The sequence below is a fragment of the Rhinopithecus bieti genome, unplaced genomic scaffold (genome assembly GCF_001698545.2).
Source record: "Rhinopithecus bieti isolate Rb0 unplaced genomic scaffold, ASM169854v2 scaffold_23405, whole genome shotgun sequence".
Taxonomy (NCBI): Eukaryota; Metazoa; Chordata; class Mammalia; order Primates; family Cercopithecidae; genus Rhinopithecus; species Rhinopithecus bieti.
The window spans coordinates 935,199-943,519 of record NW_016811519.1 but is presented as its reverse complement, the minus strand read 5'-3'; the positions used below and the strand labels follow the sequence as shown (position 1 = coordinate 943,519).

The 8,321-nt window shown below is 44.8% G+C and overlaps 1 long non-coding RNA gene and 2 other non-coding genes across 3 annotated transcripts in view; 2 read left to right on the top strand and 1 right to left on the bottom strand.

The window, feature by feature from the left end:
- The window catches only part of LOC108543467 (uncharacterized), a 22,666-nt gene extending 20,040 nt beyond the window's left edge, over positions 1 to 2,626 (bottom strand). Inside the window, exons 1-2 of the long non-coding RNA XR_001889578.1 lie at positions 2,539 to 2,626; positions 1,374 to 1,403 (exon numbers count right to left, since the gene is read on the bottom strand). This is a non-coding gene — a long non-coding RNA (uncharacterized LOC108543467). The remainder of the gene's footprint in view (positions 1 to 1,373; positions 1,404 to 2,538) is intronic.
- TRNAD-GUC (transfer RNA aspartic acid (anticodon GUC)) lies at positions 2,284 to 2,355 on the top strand. Its single transcript has one exon. It is a non-coding gene; the product is annotated as a tRNA-Asp (tRNA).
- Positions 2,627 to 3,029: 403 nt separating the features above from the next.
- Positions 3,030 to 3,101, top strand: TRNAW-CCA (transfer RNA tryptophan (anticodon CCA)). Its single transcript has one exon. It is a non-coding gene; the product is annotated as a tRNA-Trp (tRNA).
- The last annotated feature ends 5,220 nt before the right edge of the window (positions 3,102 to 8,321 follow it).

Sequence of the window (8,321 nt, the reverse complement as noted above, 5' to 3'; positions counted from 1 at the left end):
CCTGTAATCCCAGCACTTTGGGAGCCCGATGCGGGTGAATCACCTGAGGTTAGGAGTTCTAGACCAGTCTGACCAACATGGTGAAACCCCATCTCTGCCAGAAATACAAAATTAGCTAGGTGTGGTGGCGTATGCCTGTAATCCAGCTACTTGGGAGACTGAGGCAGGATAATCGCTTGAACCCAGGAGGCGGAAGTTGCAGTGAGCTAAGATTGTGCCATTGCACTCCAACCTGAGCAAGAGAGCAAAACTGCGTCTCAAAAAAAAAAAAAAAAAAAAGAGAGAGAGAGAGAGAGTGAAAAAGGGTTGAGCGCGGCCGCTCGAGGCCGAGGCGGGTGGATCACTTGAGGTCAGGAGTTTGAGACCAGCCTGACCAACATGGTGAAACCCCGTCTCTACTGAAAACACAAAAGGGAGTGGTGGCGTGCGCCTGTAGTTCCACCTACTCGGGAGGCTGAGGCAGCAGAATCACTGGAACCCAGAAGGTGGAGGTTGCAGTGAGCCAAGATCATGCCACTGCACTCCTGCCTGGGCGACAGAGTAAGACTCTGTCTCAAACAATAATAATAATAATAGCAAAAAAGAAAGCCAAAACATGCCTCAGAAACTGCCATTTAATATCTGCATTAAAAACTTATCCCTTCCATCAAATGAAAAATACCTTATAATTTATGATTGATAATACATTAACTCATAGCACACTAGAAACAAGGGATTCCTTAAAACACATATGTAAGTTTGTTGTTGTTGTTATTTTTATTTTATTATCTTTAAGGTTAATTTGTTGGGTAGGGGTCAGTGAGTACTGATTGGTTGGGTTGGAGACAAGACATGTAAATTTAATTTCTGTAATGAAAAGCTTTCAATCATGTCAGTTTATCTGTGCCTATAAACACACTCCTTTAGCGAAAAGTCAAGTTTATGGCCGGGCGTGGTGGCTCACGCCTGTAATCCCAGCACTTTGGGAGGCCGAGGTGCGTGGATCACCTGAGGTCTGCAGTTCGAGACCAGCAGAGACCAACATGGTGAATTCCCATCTCTACTACATATACAAATTGGCCTGGCGTGTTGGCGGGCGCCTGTAATCCCAGCTACTTGGGAGGCTGAGACAGGAGAATCGCTTGAACCCCTGGGGCGGAGGTTGCAGTGAGCCAAGATGGCGCCACTGCACTCCAGCCTGGGCAACAAGAGTGAAACTCCGTCTCAAAAAAAAGTTTACAAATAAGGTTCTCCCAGTATCCCTGGGAAGAGGGTGGATCCCGTCTATGAACGGGTTTAGATTAGTGCACTTTCCTAACCCTGTGTTTAATCAGTGGCACATCTTGGTTTTGAATTATTTAAACGTATTATTACTTAGCCACTTACATACTTACGTTGGTCACTTCCAGGTAAACTGTAGCGGCCTACAGAGACCGAAACAGAAGTCGGCTGATAACTTTTTGATAAAATTTCATTTGACCGCAGCTGGTCATTTCATTGAGGGCTTTTGTATTACAAAAGTGTGTGAATTGGCCAGGCGTGGTGACTCACGCCTGTAAATCCCAGCACTTTAGGAGGCCGAGGCGGGTGGATCACTAGACGTCAGGGGTTCGAGACCAGCCTGGCCAACATGGTGAAACTCCATCTCTAGTAAAATACAAAAATTAGCCAGGCATGGTGGTGCGCGCCTATAGTCCCAACTACTTGAGAGGTTGAGGCGGGAGAATGACTTGAGCCTTGCAGGTGGAGGTTGTAGTGAGCCGAGATTGCACCACTGCACTCCAGCCTGGTCGACAGAGCGAGACTCCCTCTTAAAAAAAAAAAAAAAAAAAAAAAAAAAAAGGCTTACGAATTGTTTGAAGAGGCAGGAGACCACGGCAAACCTAAGTATTCCAGACATCTGGTAGCCATATGCTATCCTTGAACTTGAACTTTAGAGTGAAAGTATAAATTTGTAAGGGGAAGGCTCTGCCGCAAATCACATACCACTGGTCAATTTAAAAAAAACAAAAAACCTCAGGCCAGCAACCTAAATAATTTAGAAAGCGTCAAGAGCCTGGAAAAACCATTTTCACACACTTCTCCAGCACTAACATGGGAGCGCGTTTGCTTCACATATTCCAAACCTTTTATTCTTCCCACCAACATCAAGAGTACAAGGCACCCTGGGAGGACAATAAGCCTAGCAAGGGCTCCAAGAGACCAGACCTTCCTACTTTCCTTGGGCAGGGGACAGGTGAGGGAGCGCTGGAAGGGTCTTACTGCTCCTTGAAGAGCTGTGCGAGAAAGGATTTCACAAGCCACTCCTCGTTAGTATAGTGGTTAGTATCCCCGCCTGTCACGCGGGAGACCGGGGTTCAATTCCCCGACGGGGAGACATAGACTTTTGTCGACCGTCATTATTTTCTGTATCCTTCAATGGCAGAACACACCTGTTAAATAAAGATAATGTGCTAAACCAGTTCCCATAAGTGCACAACCATGTCTTTTCAAAATGGTGACTTTTAAGCTTAATGCTCACCATGAAATGAAAGCCTCCCCTGAGAGAAAACGCCTTACATTGTTTGCAGGAAGAGAGGAACGTGAAAAAGAAAACGCTCTGAAGGCCTCCGCCCTTGCCTCCAGCCGCCATCTTGCGAAGACCTGCGCCGGCGTACTGGCGCCTCGCCAGATTACAACTGGAGGTCGCGAACTCAGCGCTAGGAACCTGTTGGGGGAGGGGAGAGAGGGAGGAGTCTCGCGCCTAACGGGGCGGGGGCGGGGCGGGTAAGAACGGAAATCATTTGGTAAAAAAGAGGAAGGGCCAATTTCCTTTGATCCTGGAGACCCGACTAAACGGGAAGCCCCGTTCTCCCGCCTCCCCTGGTTACGTCCTATCCTTGGTTAGAGGACTAGCAGTCCGGAAAGTTTGGACGCTGAAGGAATCATTCTCCTGGTTCCACAGATACTGGGTAGAGGGGCAGAGAGTAAATGGAAGAGAAAGGCGGGTACTCTTGGAAGAAACGCCTTTATCGGTGTCCTAAGAAACTGCGTGAGCCACAGCCCAGCAGGACCTCGTGGCGCAACGGTAGCGCGTCTGACTCCAGATCAGAAGGCTGCGTGTTCGAATCACGTCGGGGTCAAGTGGTGTTTTTGTTTTTGTTCCCATTTCTCTTATGTATTTTAAACTATCGACTCCTAGAAGCTGAGGTGTATTCCAGCCGCCAGTTTTCTTGAATGTTAGAATTTTGTCCTCTTTCAGGTGTTATGGTACTAATCCTTGGTTTGCAGGAAGATACGATTGTACTCTGTATTGAAGAGCCTCAAGCTGATGTTTTTATCATTTGGCCTTTTAAAGTGAGTTTTTGTTGTCACTTAACATGCATAATGTGTGAAGAGGTTGACTATTACTGCTGTGCATTAGTGGGTGTATCAGTCCACTAGTCTATCACAGGAAGTGTACAATATACTGTACAAGCTGTTTTTTCCAAAGTTTTAGGCTGTTTGCCTTTTGAAAGAGAGTACAATAGTGTACAATTTCTAATTTTGAATATTATACTAATCAAGTGTCTTAGCCCTTACCGTGTGCCAACACTGTGAACAACCTCACAATGTGTGACTATTATCCCACTTTTACAAATGTGGCTGTGGCTCACAGGGTTAGTGACCTGCTAAGGGTCACCCAAGATTCTGAACCAGGCCAACAACTCTGGATCCCTCTTTATAAATACTTTATAATAAAGGTAGAAACAAGCAGTCGAAAGAATGTGTGATGGCTGGGCTTGGTGGCTCACACCTGTGATCCCAGCACTTTGGAAGGCCGAAGTGGGTGGATCACGAGGTCTGGAGTTCAAGACCAGCCTGGCCAACATGGTGAAACCCCATTTCTACTGAAAATACAAAAATTAGCCAGGCACGCTGGCGGGTGCCCGTAATCCCAGCTACTCAGGAGGCTGAAGCAGGAGAATTGCTTGAACCCAGGAGGCAGAGGTTGCAGTGAGCCGAGATGACACCACTGCACTCTGGCTTGGGTAACACAGTGAGACTCCATCTAAAAAAAAAAAAGACATGATTAAGTAAAAATGAAGCCATTACGGTGGGTCCTAATCCAGTCTGACTGGTGTCATACTTATAAGAGGAAATTTGGACACACAGACACCAAGGATGTGTGCACACAGGGGAAAGGCCATGTGAGGACACAGCAAGAGACAAGCCATCTACAAGCCAAGGTCTAGGAAGAAGCCAACCCTGCTGGCCTCTTGATCTTAGACTGCTGGCCTCAAGATCTCTAAGAAAGTAAGTATCTGTTTACTTTTATTATGGTAGCCCTTGACAGCTTCCGTCAAGAACTACTAGTTCTGCAGAATGGCTGGAGAGGTAAATAGGAATCAGCATGCAGGACCAGTGTGCCATTCCAACTAATTTAGATTTTATTCCGAGGGCAATGCAGAACTATAATTCATGACTGAGACAATCCAACCAGCTTCACGAAGACTAAAAAATGGCCAAGAACTGTTCCTGGACCAGCATTCTGGGAATAAGTTAGAAATGCAAATTTTCAGGCCTCACTTCAGACCTACAGACTCAGAAAATTGGGTGTGGGGCACAGCAACAAACCTTCCAGGCCATTTTGATGCAAGCCAAAGTTTGAAGACCTCTGGCCTATAAAGCAAGGCAAGACTAGAGGTCCTACTTACCCCACAGGTTAAAAGGATCAAATAACATAAAATACATCAAAATGTTTTCGAAGCTGTTATACATGTCATTATTAATACTGTTATGGCTCTTTAACTGTCACTTCCCAGGTCCCAGATTCTTTCCCAAGGCTGGACATCTGTAGTTTTTTAGAATGCTCCATCTGATGACTTTCTGTAACTTTGAAAAGACTGCAAATCCAACACTTTTTAACTTAATTTTCTACACTCATGATATAGGGATGATACACGGAAAGAGTTTTATAGTAAAGGTAGAAACAAAGAGATATCAAGAGCTATGAAGTGTCAGGATTTAAACTGAAACATAGACCTGTCTAGAAAAGACAGCTCTGTGGATTTGTTCTATTTCACTAAGAAATGTCTATTTATTCTTATTTATTTATTTATTCTTCCAAGAGGACTTCTTTATTCTTCCAAGAGGACTTATCCACTACTACAGAATGCTCTGATCATTTATTTCACCTGTTTAATAGCCTAGCCCTTTTTTTTTTTTTTTTTCTGAGATTATTTTAGTTACTTAAGTCCTGTGAAAGAAAAATAAATCTCGGTATTACCAGGGTCCCGATCCAGACCACAAGAGAGGGTTCTTGAACCTCACACAAGAAAGAATTCAAGGAGAGTCCATAAAATGAAAGCAAATTTATTACGTAAAGGAATAAAGAATGGCTACTCCATAGGCAGAGCAGCCCAGAGGGCTGCTGATTGCCCATTTTTGTGGTTATTTCTTTATTATATGCTAAACAAGGGGTGGATTATTCATGCCTCCCCTTTTTAGACCATATAGTGTAACCTCCTGACATTGCCATGGCATTTGTAAACTGTCATGGTGCTGATGGGAGTGTAGCAGTGAGGACAACCAGAGGTCACTCTTATGACCATCTTGGTTTTGGTGGGTTTTGACAGGCTACTGCAACCTGTTTTACCAGCAAGGTCTTTATGACCTGTGTCTTTTTTTTTTTTGAAACAGTCTCACTCTCGCCCAGGCTGGAGTGCAGTGGTACAATCTCGGCTCACTGCAACCTCCACCTCCTGGGTTCAAGCAATTCTCCTGCCTCAGCCTCCCAAGTAGCTGGGACTACAGGAACGCGCCACCATGCCTGGCTAATTTTTGTATTTTTGGTAGAGACAGGGGTTCATCATGTTGGTCAGGCTGGTCTCGAACTCCTGAACTCGTGATCTGCCTGTCTAGGCCTCCCAAAGTGCTGGGATTACAGGCGTAAGCCACCGCGCCCGGCCTATGACCTGTATCTTGTGCTGACCTCCTATCTCATCTTGTGGCTTAGGATGCCTTAACTGTCTGGGAATGCAGCCCGGTAGGTCTCAGCCTCATTTTACCCACCCTCTTTTTTTTTTTTTTTTTCCGCGTCGGATCCTCACTCTGTAGCTCAGGCTACAGTGCAGTGGCGCAATCTCGGCTCACTGCAACCTCCATCTCCCGGGTTCAAGAGATTCTCCTGCCTCAGCCTCCCGAGTAGCTGGGATTACAGGCATGTACCACCATGCCCAGCTAATTTTGTATTTTTAGTAGAGACGGGGTTTCTCTATGTTGATCAGGCTGGTCTCAAACTCCCGACCTCAGGTGATCCACCCACCTCGGCCTCCCAAAGTGCTGGGATTGCAGGCATGAGCCACCGTGCCTGGTCTTACCCACCCTCTTTTCGAGATGGAGGTGCTGTGGTTCAAACCCCTCTAACATCAGAACCCCAAAAATGACTAAGCCAAAGGGAAAGTCAAGCTGGAAACTGCTTAGAGCAAACCTGCCTCCCATTCTATTCCTAAAACAAGATAGCTACTAAGATAAAAAAGCTATATACCTCCCTCACAATTTGATCACAAAGAAATTCCTTGTGGACAAAGGACAGAGACTCAAAAAGTCACCCCTCTGCTCATATGAGAGAAATGCTTATCTGATTGCTTCCTTTGCCCTTTTGTTCCCTAAGTCAGACTAAGGCATAAGTGACTATTCCTATAAATATTCAGTGAAAGTCTAATCAGAAACTCAAAAGAATGCAACAATTTGTCTTTTATAGACCTATGACCTGGAACACCCCCCCACCGAGTCCTCCAACCCCCACTTGTATTAACAGTTGTCCTGCCTTTCTGGACGGAACCAATGTACATCTTACACATATTGATTGATGTCTCACGTCTCCCTAAAATGTATAAAACCAAGCTGTGCCACACAACCTTAGGCACATATCGTCAGGACCTCCTGAGGCTATGTCATGGGTGTGTCCTTAACCTTGGCAAAATAAACTTCCTAAATTGATTGAGACCTGTCTCAGATTCTCTTGGTTTACATAGTGATGTATTCTGGACGAACTAATAAAATGGAGCTTTTGGATACGCAGAATTGAAATGCAGACCTGAATTCTGATAAGCCAAATAGTTCTCCAACTTCGCACCCCCATTTAAAAAGAAAAGTATGGTTTTAAACTCATATGTATTCATTGTGGAAATCTAGATTACAGAAGTATAAAGAAAATAATAAAAAGAAAATAAAAATCACCTGTGCCTCACTAACCAAGTACTCCACTTTGATGTATATTTAGTATTTTTTCTTTGTTTTTCTTTCTTTCTTCTTTCTTTTTTTTCTTTTTTTTTTTTTTTTTTTTTTTTTTGCCCCCCCATTAGCTGGGACTACAGGAGCACGCCATCATGCCCAGCTAAATTTTTTTTTTTTTTTTTGAGACGGAGTTCCGCTCTTGTTGCCCAGGCTGGGGTGCAATGGTGAGATCTCAGCTCGCTGCAACCTCTGCCTCCCAGGTTCAAGCAGTTCTCCTGCCTCAGCCTTCCAAGTAGCTGGGATTACAGGCGCCTGCCTTTATAATTATCATATTTTTAGTAGAGACGGGGTTTTGCCACGTTGACCAGGCTGGTCTTGAACTCCTGACCTTAGGTGATCCGCCTGCCTCGGCCTCCCAAAGTGCTGAGATTACAGACGTGAGCCACTGCGCCCGGCCCCAGCTAATTTTTTGTTATTTTTAGTAGAGATAGGGGTCTCCCTATGTTGCCCAGGCTGGTTTCAAACTCCTGAGCTCAAGGGATCCTCCCACCTCAGCCTTCCAAAGTACTGGGATTATAGGCGACAGCCACCAAGCCAGCCTTATATTCCTAAATGTCAAAACATGATTTTTTTTACTACTGTGCAGTATTTTATCATATGAATATATCATAAACAACCAATTCCTTACTATTGGAGATAGAGATTTTCGATTTTTTTCACCATTATAAATGAAGCAATAAATACCTTTATAAATAAATTCCACATTTGATTATATCTTTAGAAGAAATTATCAGAAATGGCCTAAGGGAGCTAAATTTTTTTTTTTTTTTTTGAGACCAAGTCTCCTTCTGTTGCCCAGGCTGGAGTGCAATGGCGCAATCTCAGCTCACCGCAACCTCCGCCTCCCGGGTTCAAGCGATTTTCCTACCTCAGCCTCCCAAGTAGTTGGGATTATAGTTTCTCCTATCTCAGCCTCCCGTGTAGGTGGGATTAGAGGCACATGCCAACAAGCCTGGCTAATTTTTGTATTTTTAGTAGAGTTGGGCTTTTACCATGTTGGTCAGGTTGGTCTCAAACTCCTGACGTGATCTGCCCACTGTAATCCCAAAGTGCTGGGATTCCCGGCGTGAGCGTCCTTGCCC